Source organism: Oryctolagus cuniculus, chromosome 8 (assembly GCF_051225735.1).
Source record: "Oryctolagus cuniculus isolate XC-2025 breed Fujian yellow rabbit chromosome 8, ASM5122573v1, whole genome shotgun sequence".
NCBI classification, from domain to species: Eukaryota; Metazoa; Chordata; class Mammalia; order Lagomorpha; family Leporidae; genus Oryctolagus; species Oryctolagus cuniculus.
Window position 1 is genome coordinate 50,198,510 of NC_142874.1, and position 16,750 is coordinate 50,215,259.

Below are 16,750 nucleotides of genomic sequence, written 5' to 3' on the forward strand. Positions count from 1 at the left end.
TGGGGATATGTGTTGATTAGCTTGATTGGAGATTTTGTATATCTTTAAATGTCTTTACCCTCAAGTTCATCTCATTTGACTCTTTTTAAAGACATACTGGTTCACTCACCAAATGGCCACAACAACTGGGGCTGGACCAGGTTGAAGCCAGGAGGCAAAAACTCCATCCAGATCTCCCATGTGGATGGCAGGAACCCAAGTACTTGAGTCATCCATCATCTTCTTCCCAGATGCATTAGCAGGGAGTTGGATCAGAAGCAGAGTAGCTGCAATCCAATACAGGATGTGGGTGTCCCATGCAGCAGCATAATCTGGTGTGGCACAATGCCAGCCTGTCACTTGGCTCTTTTGAGTGGATAATTAGGAATATGATTCCACATCCAAAAAGTAGAACAGTACTATTGATTTCTTTTAAGAGGTTACTTTTAAGAATAAAAAATGTAGAAATTGAAAATTAGGAATATTTGACATTTCTGCTAGTCCAAAATGATTGCAAAACTATTTCAAGATTTCCAGTAGACCCTCTTCTCCTAAAAGTTTATTCAGCTGTTGTATAAATGTAAATCACACAGCTATTAAACCCTAGTAATCAATGACCTGATGGGATGTCCACTTTTCCCTCATTTGAAATGTTAGTGTTACATCTATAGCAGCAATGGTTTTTCTCTACAGGGTGATTCTAAGGTGTACATTCCTTCCATATTTCATACCATTAGACATAGGATCTCATCACAATTATCTGTAATAAGCTGGGGGAAAGGAAAACTGTAGAAGGTCTCTCTGCTGCTTAAACAGCCACCTCTGAAATGAGCCACAAAACTTCTGCTCAATCCTCTCACTGAGGTCTAATCACATGGCTGCTCCAAAATGCAAAGAGGAGTATGGGAAATGTAGTCCTTGGTTGATGTCTCATTGTAGAAGGGGAAATGTGGATTCACTGGATGGTGCCACAACTGTCTTCACTTAACATCACCAGTGAGTGTTAGAACAGACATAGGATGACTAGACTATGGGTTGATTTTTCAGTTAAATATGGAAGGTAAAGTACATTAGGAAAGGGTGGGAGCTGGTGTTATGCTGTAGTGGTCTAAGCCTCCACCTGCAGTGCCAGCATCCCATATGGGTGCCAATTCTATTCTCAGCTGCTCCTCTTCTAATCCAGCTCTCTACTATGGCCTGGAAAAACAGTAAAAGATGGCCCAAATGCTTGGACCCCTGCACCGACATGGGAGACCCAGAAGAAACTCCTGGCTCCTGGCTTTGGATAGGCCCAGCTCCAGACATTGAGGCTATTTGGGGAGTGAACCAGTGGATAGAAGACCTTTCTCTCTGTTTCTCCCTTTCTCTGTCTGTAACTGTACCTCTCAAATAAATAAAAAAAAATCTTTAAAAAAAGGGTTGAGGTTATAATTATAGATTTGAGGCTGATAATGATTTTTCTTCTCTACTTAAGAACAAATGAAATATTCATAGCAGCACATTTCTTACTAAAAACGCACCTAGTGTTTATAGAACATCTCTTAAATGCTGGGTGCTGATCTAGGTCTATGGCTAGAATAGTAAACAAAATAAACAAAAGTTTTTTCTTTTTCTGAGGAAGCATGCATGCTAAAGTGGGAGTCAAAAATTTGGGGTAGGCATTGTGGGGCAGTCAGTTAAGCTGCAACCTTCAATGCTGGCATCCCATATGAGCGACGGTTTGAGTCCTGGCTGCTCCACTTCCAATCCAACTTCCTGCTAATGTGCATGGAAAGGCAGCAAAAGGTTGTCTAGGTTCTTTGTCCCCTGCCACTCACATGGGAGACTCCAAGCTTCTGGTTCAGCCGGGGCTAGCCATAGCCAATGCAGCCATTTGGGAAGAAAACCATCAATGGAAGATCCCCAACCCCCTCTCTGTAAATCTGCCTTTCAAATATATAGATAAATCTTAAAAATAAGCAAATACACAAGTAGATATGAGGGTACTTCAAAAAGATCCTTAAAATGGAATTAAAAGTAAAATTAATTTTGCTGCAAAAAATTAAAATCCATTAACAATTTTTTTATGATATGCACTTTCCAGGGACTTTATGAAGACCCCTCATCCATTGTCATGTGAGAATAAGTGCTACAAAGAGAAGTAGAACAGAGTAAGTGTACTGTGAATGACAAAAATCGCAGTATCAGTGGGCAGGTCAGAGAAGACCTACTAAGGAAGGTGAGGGAGTGATTGATCAGGATGCCAACGGGAAAAGCAAGACCTCAGGTGAAAGCAAGTTGGACTTTTCAAAGAAAGAGCAGAACAGCCAACCCCACTTTAATTGTACTGAGTGCATCAATTCATGCACAACTGCTTAGGAAAGACGCATTAGGGAGTAGAAGGAGAATGAGAATTGGTGTCAGAAGACATGGTTCAAAGATAGTCTATCACTTACAGCTGGCATTATTTTTGGCAAATCATTAACACTGGACCTCTGATTCTTTTCTTTCATTAGCAAAATGAGGATACCTACATCATTGAATTGTTATGAAGTTTATATTAAACAGTGCATATGCTAATACTGCATAGTACACTGCAAATCCATTACATATTAAGTATTCTTTATTTCCCACATAGTTCTGAGGTGATGAATGGGAGGAAAACCCTTTTTCCCTCTCCCATTCTTTCTCAAGATGGGCAATTTTCAATTTACACCCATCACAAACTTATGAAATCCTTCTCCCATCTCAGAAACCAGCCTTGCTTCACAACGATGAAGATAAGGACGGGGAGGGAATGACCAGTCATTCTAAAAGATAATAGACATTGACATAGACATCTGTGCACTATTCCTCTGTATTTATATCAAGTTTATATACTTAAGGATCTTGTTAGAAAAAGCCAGAAGTTCATGGCTATGAACCAAAGTTTGAAGATTGAACTTTAAGTCAGCCACCTCTCATTTTACCTTTGCTCATTATTTTCTTAGATTTATTTGTTTAAGATGATGAGTGAGAGAAAAGGGGTTGGGGGGCAGAAGAGAGAAAGAGAAAGAGAGAGAGAGAGAGCATGAGAAATATCATTCAATGGTTCATTCCCCAAATACCCATAAGACCTGGGGCTGGGCCAAGCTGGAGTCAGGAGCCAGGATTCTGTCCTTCAGGACTAAATGAGTCTCCCAGGTGGGTGGCAGGGACTCAGCTACTTGAGCCATTGACTGAAGCTTCCCAAGGTCTGCGTTGGCAGGAAGCTGGAATCAGAGCTGGGACTCAAATTCAGACACTCTGATATGGAATGCAGGTGTCTCAATTGGGATTTTAGCTGTTAAGCCAAATGCCCATTCCTCATTGTTTATTTAATTTAAGCTATGGATCAGGCTGAGATCATTTGGAGAAATACTGGGTAAAGATGAAATCAGTGGAGTCCTGTTTTCCTCACAGTCTTCATGGATTCCACATATTCTTTGTGATTTGAGCATGGCTCAGAAGTTTCTGCATTCCTTGGTACATTGACTTCGTTGGTTTAAAATGAGTCCAGAGCTGAAATCCCCACTATGCTCCCATTGGGACAAATCTTTCACTGGTTAGCCTGTAAAGGGAACCTGAATTATTTTGTGTGCATTGCCTTATGTGCCATTTTGAGAGTGCAATCATCCCCAAATTGAAGAATGTATTTATCATCATAGTGTGTACACATGTTCTACTTTTGTCTTTTTGACTTAATTTTTGACAGTTTTAATGACTATTTGCCAGTGACTGTAGTGTGGTCTTGGAATAAACACATATGTCAGTGAGGAAATTGCTTCTTCAGCTAGTCATGCCTTCCGAAGACTGTAACCCTGGTTGACAGTCCCTCTTAGCATCTCTACCTCTCTTGTGAATCTGAATCCTCAGATCCCTGAGGCATAACTCAGTGCTTCCTGCCTTCAAGGAAGCCACTAGTCACTCCCCAGAGTGCAATAGACCACAGGTTATTTATTAAACATTTATAAATATATTATTTCACCTGTAGAGAAACCTACACTCAAAGGGTCTGATGGTATATTTCTTTGCAGTGGCAGCAGCTTTAGCACATGAGAGACACTTAGAGATCTGTCTATAGAGTTCCTTTGACTAGAGTTTATAAGCACTCATATATTTTGCTTGTTTAGAGTCAGATCTTCCTGTTTTCTTAGCCCTACCATTCCTATCTCTTGGTCTCCCATATCTCAGAAACTGAGAAATTTTTTGGAAACACCATGAAGCAAAGAGAGCATCCAAAAGTGTCATCAGGATTGGAACACTTGGATTTTGTAAATTGGGAAAATTTCTAGAACATATCCAAAGTCTCTGTGACAACAAGGGTCCATACTCAGAAAACAGAGTGAAGTTGGTTTCTAGAGAACAGCTTATATTTCAGTTGCCTGGAAAGCCTTGCCCAACTGCTTTCCTCTCCCTGACCCTGACAGCTCCGTTCAAGCTTTGCCCCTTCTCTCAGCATCTTGCCTGAAGTAAATCCATGCAAAGATGCTTTCAGGAACATCTGCACTCTCTCATGCGGGAAGACAAGCAGAGCGGACATCCTGCAGAAGGAAATACCAGTAAACATTAAAACACCAGGAAAGTCCTTTGTTGAGGTATCTATAGACACCATTCAGGACTAAATGAATCCACAAATATGTGCCATTCCATAGCGGGCTATGGAAACTTTGCAAAAGCTACAGAGGACTTGGGCATTGCTTTCTATATATCCAAATGCCAGCCATTGCTGTTAGGGCAGGGCCTAGATTTCATGATTGCAAGTAATACATAAACATTTGTACCTATTTTTTATTTTCAAAAACACCTTCAAATTCCTCATGAATCTCAGACTATGCTACAGTTGAGTAAGAAAGCATTATAACTTAAATATATATGGTTTAATAAATTTCTGCTAAAAATCAAATTGTCTGCTAATAATCAAAATTATCTTAAAGACTGTCCAGCCGAGGCACTTAGTATTTTTCCCATGAAGTGGGCAAATTGAAGAATAAAAACATCTTAATGGTCATCAGAAATTATTATATTTGAATTTCTACAAAATACTTAATGTCAGAGAACATATGGAACTGTTCAATAAGAAATCAACTATAACCTCTTCCTAAGCTTAACTAATTATATTAAATTAGTAGAATACTTCAGTGTTTTTTAGTGAAGGACTTGAATTTCATTGAACATCTTCATATTCAATGTAAAAATAATTAATATGAAAAGCTCAATGTATTTTCTAAGCTTTTAGAAAAATTTTTGAAGAATATAATGACAATGACACATGCTAATCATAAAGTTCTTATGAAATATTAAGGATTATAAAGAGAAAAATAAAGCAAACTACAGTCATGAAATAGAGATAAACACAGTTAACATTTTGGTATCCTCACATTGTCTTCTTTCTCTGTATTTTTTGAATAATTAAGGCCTCTTTAGTCTCTTTATATTCTTTACTTTTCTCAGTTAATATTTTGTCATTGTCATTGTCCTACAGTGCTAGCCAGACTCCAAGATGTCCTTCAATGATCCTTGCTTCTTGGTATTCACACCCTGTGTGGTCTCCTCCTGTATTACCCTGGGCTTTGTCTCTGTTATAATAGCTTACAAATGACTGCAGCGTCCATATTGGGCTGTCTCTTTTATCTCTCAGTCTGGGGGAGGCAAGCTGTTAAGCTATGACAGGTCCTACATGATAAGAAACTGAGCCCTCAAACCAAGAGTCAGAAAGTTTGCCAAAATCAAATGCATCATATTGGAATGACTATAGGCGTGAGCTTGAAAATGGCTCCTGGGTGCAGTATTGTGGTGCAAGAGGTTAAAACATTGCCTGCAATGCCAGCATCCATTATGGGTGTTGGTTCAAGTCTCAGATGTCCTGCTTCTGACCAAGCTCCCTGCTAAGGCACCGGGAAAGCAGCAGAATGCCCAAGTCTCTGGACCCTTGCACCCACGTGGAGAGCTGAATGGAGTTCCAGGCTCTGGGCTTTGGACTAGAAGATGAAAGATTTCTCTCTCTCTCTCTCTCTCTCTCTCCCTCCTTCTGTCCCTTTCTTTGTAACTCTGCCTTTCAAATAAATACATATAATAAAAGAAAAGAAATGACTTCTCCAGCCCATGTCAAGCCTTGAGAAGACTGCAACCTTGACCAACAACTTGACTGAAATCTTATAAGACAGAAATCCTAGGCCAGAATCATCAATATTCCCAGATTCCCAATCCTGAGAAATTAGGTGAAATATATGTTTGTTGCTTTAAGTTAGAATGTTTTGGTATGAATAGCTGTGCAGCAAGAGAAAACTAAAGCATTCACATTTTAAAATATTTTTGAGAAAACTTTTTAATGACTAATAATCTATTCTATTGATAGATCATGATTTATTTTCCTACCATCTTATTGGACTTCCATATTAATTTGTTTTTTTCCCTCCTCTATTACACTATATATCTTTTTGTACATTGTCTACATCTAGGATTAGTTTTGTGTCACTAAGTAAAATAGTTATATTTTCAAGATTCTTGATATTTACTATTCCAAGTTTATTGTACTTACAATGAGTAGTCTCAGCAATTTAAATTTTACTGATTCACAAAAGGCAAATTTATGTTGTGATCAAATTGTATCTGTTTATAACACCAAATATTTCTGATGCATAGTGCTTTGTATTTTATTATCCTCTGTTTTTAATGCTATTCTAGAAAATAGATTTCCTATCCATTTGCTTATTGGTTATGTCTGATGAGTCAACCTGTCCAGTGCCAATTCATTATCTTTCCCTCCATATCTGTTCTTTCTTAGTTTTTCTCATCTCATGGAAGAGAACAGCAACTCTCCCAGTTTACCAAGCCAGAAACCAAAAAGTCATCTAAACCTATACCGTTTTTTACCCTTCCATACAACCCATACCTTAACTTTAGCTCTCATTCTCCTCACCAGCCTCACTGCTAGTGGCTTATTGCAACCCTTGTTCTCCCATCCTTAGCACATCTTCTCTGTCTCATTTTCCATCTTCTCTTCTTTGTGGATCTACTTGGCTGTAATGACTTTGTTCTTTGAAGAACTTATGATCATTTTCTTTTATTCCATTATAAGTACTTACTACTATCTTCTACACATATGACTTCTTTACTCAACATTATACTGGTCATATTTTGTAAACAAAAGAGCATAAATATTTTCACTAAAAAAAAAAAAAAGTGGACAAATTATACTTGCTGACTGTGATAAGACATAGTCTTCAAGAACCACCTCAATGAAACCATTCAAGATGACTTTGTAGTTGTGGAATTGAGTTTTGGCAGTGAGAGGATGATATTTGCCCCAACAGAGAAAAGTCATTCCATTTCTTTTTCCACTCCTCTCAGAACATTCACTGTAGTTGGTGTTTTAATCTTATCCTAGGAGATCCCTCTACTCTGGGTAGACATCACCATAAATGTGGAACAGACTGAAAGTCTGGAGACAAACAAAAACCTTGAGGGTAGAAAATGAAGGAAAGTAGCACAGTAAAGATGATTCATGTTTCCCATGTCTTTGAGCAGTTGTACCATTGAAGAATTTTGGTGTGCAGAAGAAAGATGGTAGATATTCCAAATAATAAAGTTAGCTCTTTGTTAAAGTTTTCTTTAAAGAGGAAACAGATATTGGCTTCAACTTGGCTTTATATGAAGATGCCACTGGGATTCCCAGATCTCAATCCAGAGTGCCTGGTTTAAGTCCCACCTCTGCTTCCAATCCAGTTTCCTATTACTGTACATCATTGGAAGTAGCAAATGATGATGGCTCAAGTACTTGAGTTCCTGCCACCCACATGTGAGATTCAGATTGAGTGTTGGGCTCCGGACTTTGTTCTGTACCAGCTCTCACTGTTGCATGCATTTGAGGAGTGAACTAGCTGATGGAAGATATCTTTTACTCTGTGTCTGACTTTTTCTGCCTTTCAAGGAAAATCAAAAAACATTAAAAAATAGCATTCTCACATCAATTCTGAGCCACCTCTTTTATTGACTGAAGTCCCCAAAAAGAACTGAATGCAAATCAAGTGCAGGTTTAATGGGCATTTTACGTAGAGGTTAAGGTTCTTGTTAGTATGCTCATGTTCCTCATTAGAGTGCTGCCTAGGTAACTCCCAGTTCTGGCCTCTGCAGAAACTTGGTGGCAGTAGTGACAATATGAGTAATTGGGTTCCTGCCACTCACATGGAAGGTGTAGATTGAGATCATGGCTCCTGACTTTGACCCTGACCTTGCTTTGATTGTTATGTGCATTTAGGGAATGAACCAGCAGATGTGGGCTTTCTGTCTCTCTCTCTTTCAAATCAATGACTAAATAAATAAATAAGTAAAATTTTGAATTTGTTTTATAGATATTTACTAATTAAATAGCATGTCTAAAAAACACCTTTAGTTTATAAACATAACATAAAAATATTTTCAAATAATGCCTTCTCTGGAGCTAATAACAAATAATATGTTTAAGTTCTGTAGGCCAAAGTGAGTTACTGCCATTCAAAAGATGCAATTTGTAGGCCAGAGGCTGTTTCTACTTAGTGTGATGTGACTATTATTTGAAGAGACATTCAAAGAGCACATTAGAATAAGACTCTCATTTTGTTTGGTTCTTGTTATCTAAGCAGTCATTTTTCACTCTCAGTTAAAGTTAGTAGAGAACATTCTTCAGGACAGCCCTGCATTCCTAACATATTTCTACAAAGGCCCCTGGTTGGAGGCCTCTACCCACATGGTAGAGTATTTCTGTGAGAATTTTATTAACAATATTATTCATAGTCATAGCTACTTATTATGTCAAAGTGTTAAAATCTTCACCCACATTTTCTCACTTCATCCTCTTTTCAACACTGTAAGGTATTTATTATTTTCGCCTTTTTTTCAGATACAGATGTGGAAGCTCATCTTTTGAACAAGTTGACCAAAGTCACAAAGTAAGAGGCAGAGACAGGTTGGTTTGACTTCGTAGCAAGTTTTCTTAGTCTTGATGCAGTTTCTTCTCTTGTGGCTCATGGCCTAGTGATTCCATAATAGATTGACTTATGACCTTAATTCTCCAAGATATCTTTTTTTAAAGATTTTATTTATTTATTTGAGAGGTAGAATCATAGACAGTAAGAGGGAGAGAGAGAGAGAGAGAGAAGTCTTTCAGCCCAAGTGCTTGGGCCATCTTCTACTGCTTTCCCAGGTCATAGCTGAGAGCTGGATCAGAAGAAGAGCAACTAGGACTAGAACCAGTACCCATATGGGATACTGGTGCCACAGGTGGAGGATTAACCTACTGTGCCACAGCACTGGCCCCAAGATACCTTCTAAGACTTTGAACAAGTCACTGTACATTAGGGTCCTGATTTATGAAGAAATAGCCTCACAGAGCATTAACTTGGATTTAGCAAATTCCAATTGCTTCCTGCTCATAGGAGATGTCTGTGTGTATTCTGTGCTCTAGTGACTCACACACTCAGTTTCTGTTTTCACTGCCCCTGAATGGTACACAACACTTTTTATGCCAGGCAGGACACTGAATTCTCAGGGTCGAACCCCTCAGCAGCTGCAGCTTCTGCCTGGCTAGGCCTATGACTTAGTCCACATCACTTGAGCTTTTCCTACCCATAGTTGGAACCTAAGGAGTAGTGTCAAGAGATGAAGCTTCAGCCCCAAAAGATCAGCCTTTTGCAGGCCCTTTTAGTAGAATAATTAACTACTAATTTTAGTAGAATAATTAACACTAATTTAGGTGTTGAATAAATTATATTTCTTTTTTTTTTTTTTTTTTTGACAGGCAGAGTGGACAGTGAGAGAGAGTCAGAGAGAAAGGTCTTCCTTTTTGCAGTTGGTTCAGCCTCCAATGGCCACCACGGCCAGCGCACTGCGGCCGGCGCACCACGCTGATCCAATGGCAGGAGCCAGGTACTTATTCTGGTCTTCCATGGGGTGCAGGGCCCAAGCACTTGGGCCATCCTCCACTGCACTCCCGGGCCACAGCAGAGAGCTGGCCTGGAAGAGGGGCAACCGGGACAGAATCCAGCACCCCGACCGGGACTAGAACCCGGTGTGCCGGTGCCGCAAGGCGGAGGATTAGCCTAGTGAGCCGCGGCGCCGGCCGAATAAATTATATTTCAAACTAAGCTATATTTTAAAATTATTTCCATTCCTTAAAGTAATCAAGATCACTGCTCATGTTCAAACATCTTTCTTTCCTTTTTCCTCTTTTACTTTCCACCTTCACTGGATGTACTTCTTTTCCTATTGCTTGAGGATTTCAGTGTCCACAGGAAGGAACATGGTAGTTATTGCAAACAATAATGTTAATTCTTTGTTAATTACTAGATAATTTTTCTTTGAGGAAGACGGATAATTTCTTAAATTTGACTTTGCTGATTGAATTCCTATATCAGTTTTAGACTGTATATTGTGTTGACTGAAGTTTAAAAAAAATAAGTGCATATAAAAACAGGTTTAAAATAAGATTAATAATGACCTATTCAATTAGTACTTTGGAGTTTACTAAGTAATTTTACAAATAATAGGCCAATAAATCATTTAATCATACAATAGCCTTCTGTGGAGGGAAGCAAACTTGTAATCAACATTTATTACCAACTAGACATTGTGTTAGAACTTTACATTTAGATTCTTGTTCAATGTTCACGACAACGCCTCCAGGAATGCTTTATCTTCATTTTGTAAAAATAAAATTGAGGTTCCAGGAATTTCAATGTCTTGTTTAGTATCAAAAAGCCTTAGGGTTCTAGCCCAAGTATTGAGATTCAAACTTCAGGGCCTGTCTCTGCCATGCAAGCCTGCTGTGAAAGACCCCAGTGTCATCCCAACAACACAGTTGTCTCAGTCCCCAACACAGTGCTCAACAAGGAGAATGAGGACAGGTGCTTGCACATTTTTATCCGCGTAACCTTACTTGTATCTCTAAATCCTCTTCTTTAGAGTTTCTTTACTAAATTTCTCAATTATAGACAAGTACGTAACTTAATTTCTTGCTTTCTTCCAGATGTCCAACAGAAGGTAAAGTACTAGTACAGGAATGAGACCTTGTGTCTCCAGACATATGAAGGGTTTTCTACTCCATAAAGCCTCTAGTTGGTAACTAGAGGTAACTAGTTGGTAACTCCACTGTACAAAGTTCTTAGATGCCTGCCTCCCTGGTCAGATTGCAGATCCAGCTGCTAAACCTATGTTTGTAATGTCACAGGATCAGACTAAAACCAAAAGAGAATTTTGATGTTCTAAGAGGTAACTCATACTTTATGCTTCTTTGTGGAATGAGGCTAAATTTGAACATGGACCAACGGAGGACACCTTGAAAGTAATTTGCTATAAGAGAAATTTGCTGTTTTCTTCAGTAGAGGGAAGTTTCACTTTGCAGACTTGGAGACAAGAGAATAACCAGGTGAGCGAAATTATCCCAGAGGAGAGAAATAGTACCTGTGTGGACTGAAACTTAAAATCTCTCAAAAAATAAATTTTCTCTTCATACCCTTTATTTTTTTTTTTTTTATTTTTTTTTATTTTTTTTTTTTGACAGGCAGAGTGGACAGTGAGAGAGAGAGACAGAGAGAAAGGTCTTCCTTTGCCTTGGTTCACCCTCCAATGGCCGCCGCGGCTGGCGCGCTGCGGCCGGCGCACCGCGCCGATCCGATGGCAGGAGCCAGGAGCCAGGTGCTTTTCCTGGTCTCCCATGGGGTGCAGGGCCCAAGCACCTGGGCCATCCTCCACTGCACTCCCTGGCCACAGCAGAGGGCTGGCCTGGAAGAGGGGCAACCGGGACAGAATCCGGCGCCCTGACCGGGACTAGAACCAGGTGTGCCGGCGCCGCTAGGCGGAGGATTAGCCTAGTGAGCCGCGGCGCCGGCCTCTTCATACCCTTTAAGAAACATAACTGATTCTGCTTTTTCCAAATAGTAAGTTCTTATAAACACACACATACATGTATATGTGTGCATGTATATATGTCCTCCATTATTAAATGAAACTGCCTGTAAGTAGCCTCATAAATCTGAAGCATAATAAGGGTGAAATAAAAATTCAAGAATGTTTGAGACAAGAGTTTGAATCACTTAATAAATATAAATCCAAACCTGAGTTTCTAGTAAATTTTGGTATATATATTCTATGAAATTCCATTTAAAAACCTGCATTCAGGTGAAAGTTCTCTAATATCAGAATTCTTATTGTCATAGTTTTTAATATACCATTAAGTACAATCTGTAGTTTTGCATTTAACTAAACTTTTCACACCAATCATATAGCAGATTCCCAACATGTTTTCAAATACGTCTCCTAAAATACAGTGGAAAATGTGACTTTTATTTACAACTGAATAAATAATTCACTGATGTGAAGTGTTTTAAGTACAACAATGTGCTACTTTAAACAAAGTAGAGAAAATATATAACCAACTGTGTCTAGTTGTTTTCACTTCTTTCAAGGTTTAGATTTCTTTTGCCCGCCTGTCTGATTTAACTTTAAAAAAAAAAATACCTTTGGAAAGTGGGAACCTTGGATACTTCAAAGTTAACCAAGATCAAAGTCAAATGAAGTCCATGGAATAAGGACCAAGCCTGAATGCAAAATGTGTCACGTTGATATTGGCTTGGAATCTCTTAGTTTATGAGTTGTACCAAAGCCTTAACCTTGGATTTCTCAAGCATCTAAGCACTGGCAGTGTTGCTTCTTCTGTATTGAATCTTTGTCTGCTGTATTTAACTCCTGACAAATACACACCTTCTATATGCAACCTCTCTTTTAACTATAGAAAGCTCATCTTTTAATCTGAATTATGCCTCCTTGAAATGCCAGCATGCTGAAAACATTGAAATTAGTTATTATATCTTTCTGTCTCTGCTTGATGAATCTTTTGAAATGACATAGCTTCTTTGAATATTTGCAGAATTCCCGTCTAGTTTTTGAATCTTCCTTACCTCTCTATAATTTCGGGGTCTGAGGATTTGGGTTACTGTTGAGTTAAAAAAAACAAAACAAAACAGAATCATTAACATGGGAAAGGTAGTGTGGTCTGTTATTCAAAAGATGCAATGGGTGTTCTTGAATGTTCTGCTTCATTGGAGCCCTCCTCCACCACACATGTTACCAGGAAAGGCACAACGTTTTTTCCTTGAAATGGGCCATGCTGTTTCATTTGAAACGGTGTGTGCTACTGCTGGGTGTTCTGTGGTTCTGTCTCAACAACATGACTCAGAACTCACATTTAGCAGGTATCAGCCAATAGGCCCTTTGGTATCAGAGGAGGAAATAAATCACTTTCTCCAGAAACACCCATCTGTTTTGAATAGTCCTGTAGATAGACGGCTGTCTGTTTCAGCGTGTATTTAATATTAGGAAAAGCTAGTCCAAACAGTTTACTCTCTTTAAGACTAAGCAGCAAGAGGTCTTCCAGTAAATGCGCAGAACTGCATAACTTGAGAGGCCAGAAACAGCCCTCGGACGCAAAACATGCTAAGAAAAAAAATACTAATAATTTCTGGGACTTTGGTGACCTCTAGCGATCCCACTAAAAACAACTCTCCAGACTTTTCTAAGAGGGTTCTCCGAAGTCAGAAACTGTTTGAATATATTTGCTTTGTCATTTTTTTTTTTTTACCAATTCTTTAAATAAAATAGCTGTACCTTATTTTTACAATCATTGAACAGCTATATATTCTATTAGTAAAATGCATATTTATTTTAAAATTTTATTTATTTGTTCATTTGAAAGGCAGAGTGACAGAGAGAGGAGAAACAAGAGAGAAATCTTCCATCTGTGGTTCACATTGCAAATGTTTATAACATCTGGGGCTGGGCAGGCTGAAGCAAGGATCCAGGAACTAAATCTGGGTCTCCCACATAGGCAGCAAGGACCAAAGCACTTGATCATCAGGCGCTGCCTGCGAGGTGCATTAGCAGGAAGCTGGATAGGAAGCAGAGGTGGTAGTCCATCCCAGGCACTCTCATACGGGATGTGAGTATTCCAAGCGGCAACATAACTCACTGTACCACAACAACCATAGTAAAATATTTAATAAGTAAAGGATTAAAAAATCTTTTTATTTGGTATTTTATTCTTTTCAGTCTTATTTTTATGCATTTACACACAGGTTCCTGGTAACATACAAAAGCAGGTAATTCTCCACAATACGGCCATCAGACACACAATTTTGCAACTCATATTGAATTTTTAACAGTATGTTGTGAATATATTTCCATGTCATTAGATACTTTTCTATCACATTATTTTTACTATCCACCTAATATTTCATCATAATTTGTTCATTTTTCTATTATTTATTGGTTAGGTTGTTTTACATTTGATTTTTGCTATTCTTAGAACTACATCTTTTCATTCTCTTAGAATTACAGCCTGGAGATAGTCTTAGAAATGTATTTTTGGTTAAAATATATGGATGGAAACAGAAGTTGTTTTCAGTTTGTATTACCAAGTTGCAAGATAATTTTAAGAAAGAAATGGTCACATAGACCCAATTACAATGTCAACCCAAGAGTGTATGTAATAAGCTGGAAACACTTTGTCAACCCATGCACAAGTATAGCCAGTACCCAGGCGTTCCTGGCGGGCCCTGCATCTGAAAGGGGAACCAAGAATGAATCATATTTTCATATATGAGCTTCATAATAAATACTGTCAATTAATTTAAACTTAAACTTATGCCTCTTGAAAAAAAAAGTTAGAGAATTACTAACTCCTATGGAAATTTATTCATAAGCACATATAGATACATGGTTCCCACATCAGCCACGACTTCTAATCTTACATTAAGAATCCATTCATTGGGTGGTGCTGTGGTACAGAAGCTTAAGCCACCATGTGGGGCATTTGTGTTCCATATCTGAGTATCTAGTTTGAGTCTTGGCTATTCCAAGCTTCTGATCCTGCTTCCTGATAATGAACTTGGGAAGAAATAGATGACGGTTCAACTACTTGAGTCCAGGTTACCCACATGAGAGAACTGGGTGAAGCTCTGGGCGAATGACTTCAGCCTGGCCCAGCCCTGGCTCTGGTGGGCATTTGGAAAGTGAACCACCAGATGCAGGTTCCCTTTCTCTCTTTTTCTACCTATTCCTCTGTCTCTTTGTCTCTCCCTCTCTCTCTGTCACACTGCCTTTCAAATAATTTTAAATCTTAAAAAAAAGTAGCCATTCATTAGCTATCAGCCGAAGGTTGAATAGGGAGAGTGTTTGTTAAAGACTTAGATGCTTCTCTTTGGCTTTTACATGCACTGGGTAAACTCACAGTTCTCATTTTCTTTTCATAAGATAAATAATGTTCAAATAAGTTTGCAGTAAAGGCTGTATTAATGAGCTTTTCATCACTATAATGAAATACCTGACACACTTTATAAAGTAAAGAGGTATTTTTAGCTCGTGGTTTTGGATAGTCAAAAGCTAAATTGCAGGGTACAGACTGAGTGTGTTCTGACATTTGGCTGCATCACCATGGCAGATAGCAATGGCAAGAGTGTGTATAGGAACAAATAGACCACCTCTCAACACAGAGAGAACTGAGTGGGGTTATGCTTACTCCTTTTCTTTTTCCTTTTTTTTTTTTTAAGATTTATTTATTTTATTTTAAAGCAGAGTTACACAGAGACAGAAGGAGAGGCAGAAAGAGAGAGAGGTCTTCCATCCACTGATTCACTCCCCAGATGGCCGCAATGACCGGAGCTGCGCCAATCCAAAGCCAGGAAGCAGGAACTTCTTCCAGGTCTCCCACGTGGGTGCAGGGACCCAAAGACTTGAGCCATCTTCTACTGTTTTCCAGGCCATGGCAGAGAGCTGGATTGGAAGTAGAGCAGCCGGGACTCAAACCAGTGCCCATATGGAGGTGCCGGCACTGCAGGTAGTAGCTTTACCCGTTACTCCTTTTCCAACAGCCCTCTGGCAAGAATTCAAGGGGTCTTAGAACAGGCTTCTGGGAGCATGATCTCAACAGCCTAAGAACCTCCAACTAGGCCACATCTCTTGAAGGTTCTAATACTTCCCTGTACTATACCTTGGAATCAAGCCTCCAATCTCAGGAAACTCTGCAGGGAGGCGACACTTTTAAACCATATCCAAATCAGAGAAGCCGGTTGGAGGGTTTTTGGGGTTGTTGCAGTCGGAAGATTCTTCAAACAACCAATATGTCAACCAATACAGATGTTTCTCTTTCTTCATATGATGAAGATCAGGGATCCAAACTTATCCGAAGAGCTAAAGAGGCACCATTTGTCCCCATTGGAATGGCGGGGTTTGCATCGATTGTTGCATATGAACCGTACAAACTGAAGAGCAGGGGAAATATGAAAATGTCCCTTCACTTCGTCCACATGCGTATGGCAGCTCAAGGCTTTGTTGTAGGGGCAATGACTCTTGGTATGGGCTATTCCATGTATCTGGAATTCTGGGCAAAACCTAAACCTTAGAAGAGATGCTGGCTTGGCCTTGTTGGAGATGCTTCCTTTAGTTAGACATCTCATATTGAGGTTATGTGTTATACCGAAAATAAATAATTTGAGTGGGTTTAGACAATAATACATGGTATTTTGAATACGGATCTCCTCGTGACCAAATTATTAGTGACTAGTTCACTAATAGGTCCCTCGGGGAGTCAGGTTAACACAATGTCACATTTTACACCTGGTGTTAAAATGTTCTCCCTCCACCCCAACCCTTGTGATGAAATTAGCCCTAAAGAGCACAGCAGGCCAATGCTGCAGTTATTCCCAGTTTACTGCAGAGTGTCACATGCCTCATCTGTTGGCAA

General features: G+C 39.2%; 1 pseudogene; it reads left to right on the forward strand.

The window, feature by feature from the left end:
• The first annotated feature begins 16,068 nt into the window (after nucleotides 1-16,068).
• On the forward strand, nucleotides 16,069-16,476 carry LOC100343583 (HIG1 domain family member 1A, mitochondrial pseudogene; annotated as a pseudogene).
• The last annotated feature ends 274 nt before the right edge of the window (nucleotides 16,477-16,750 follow it).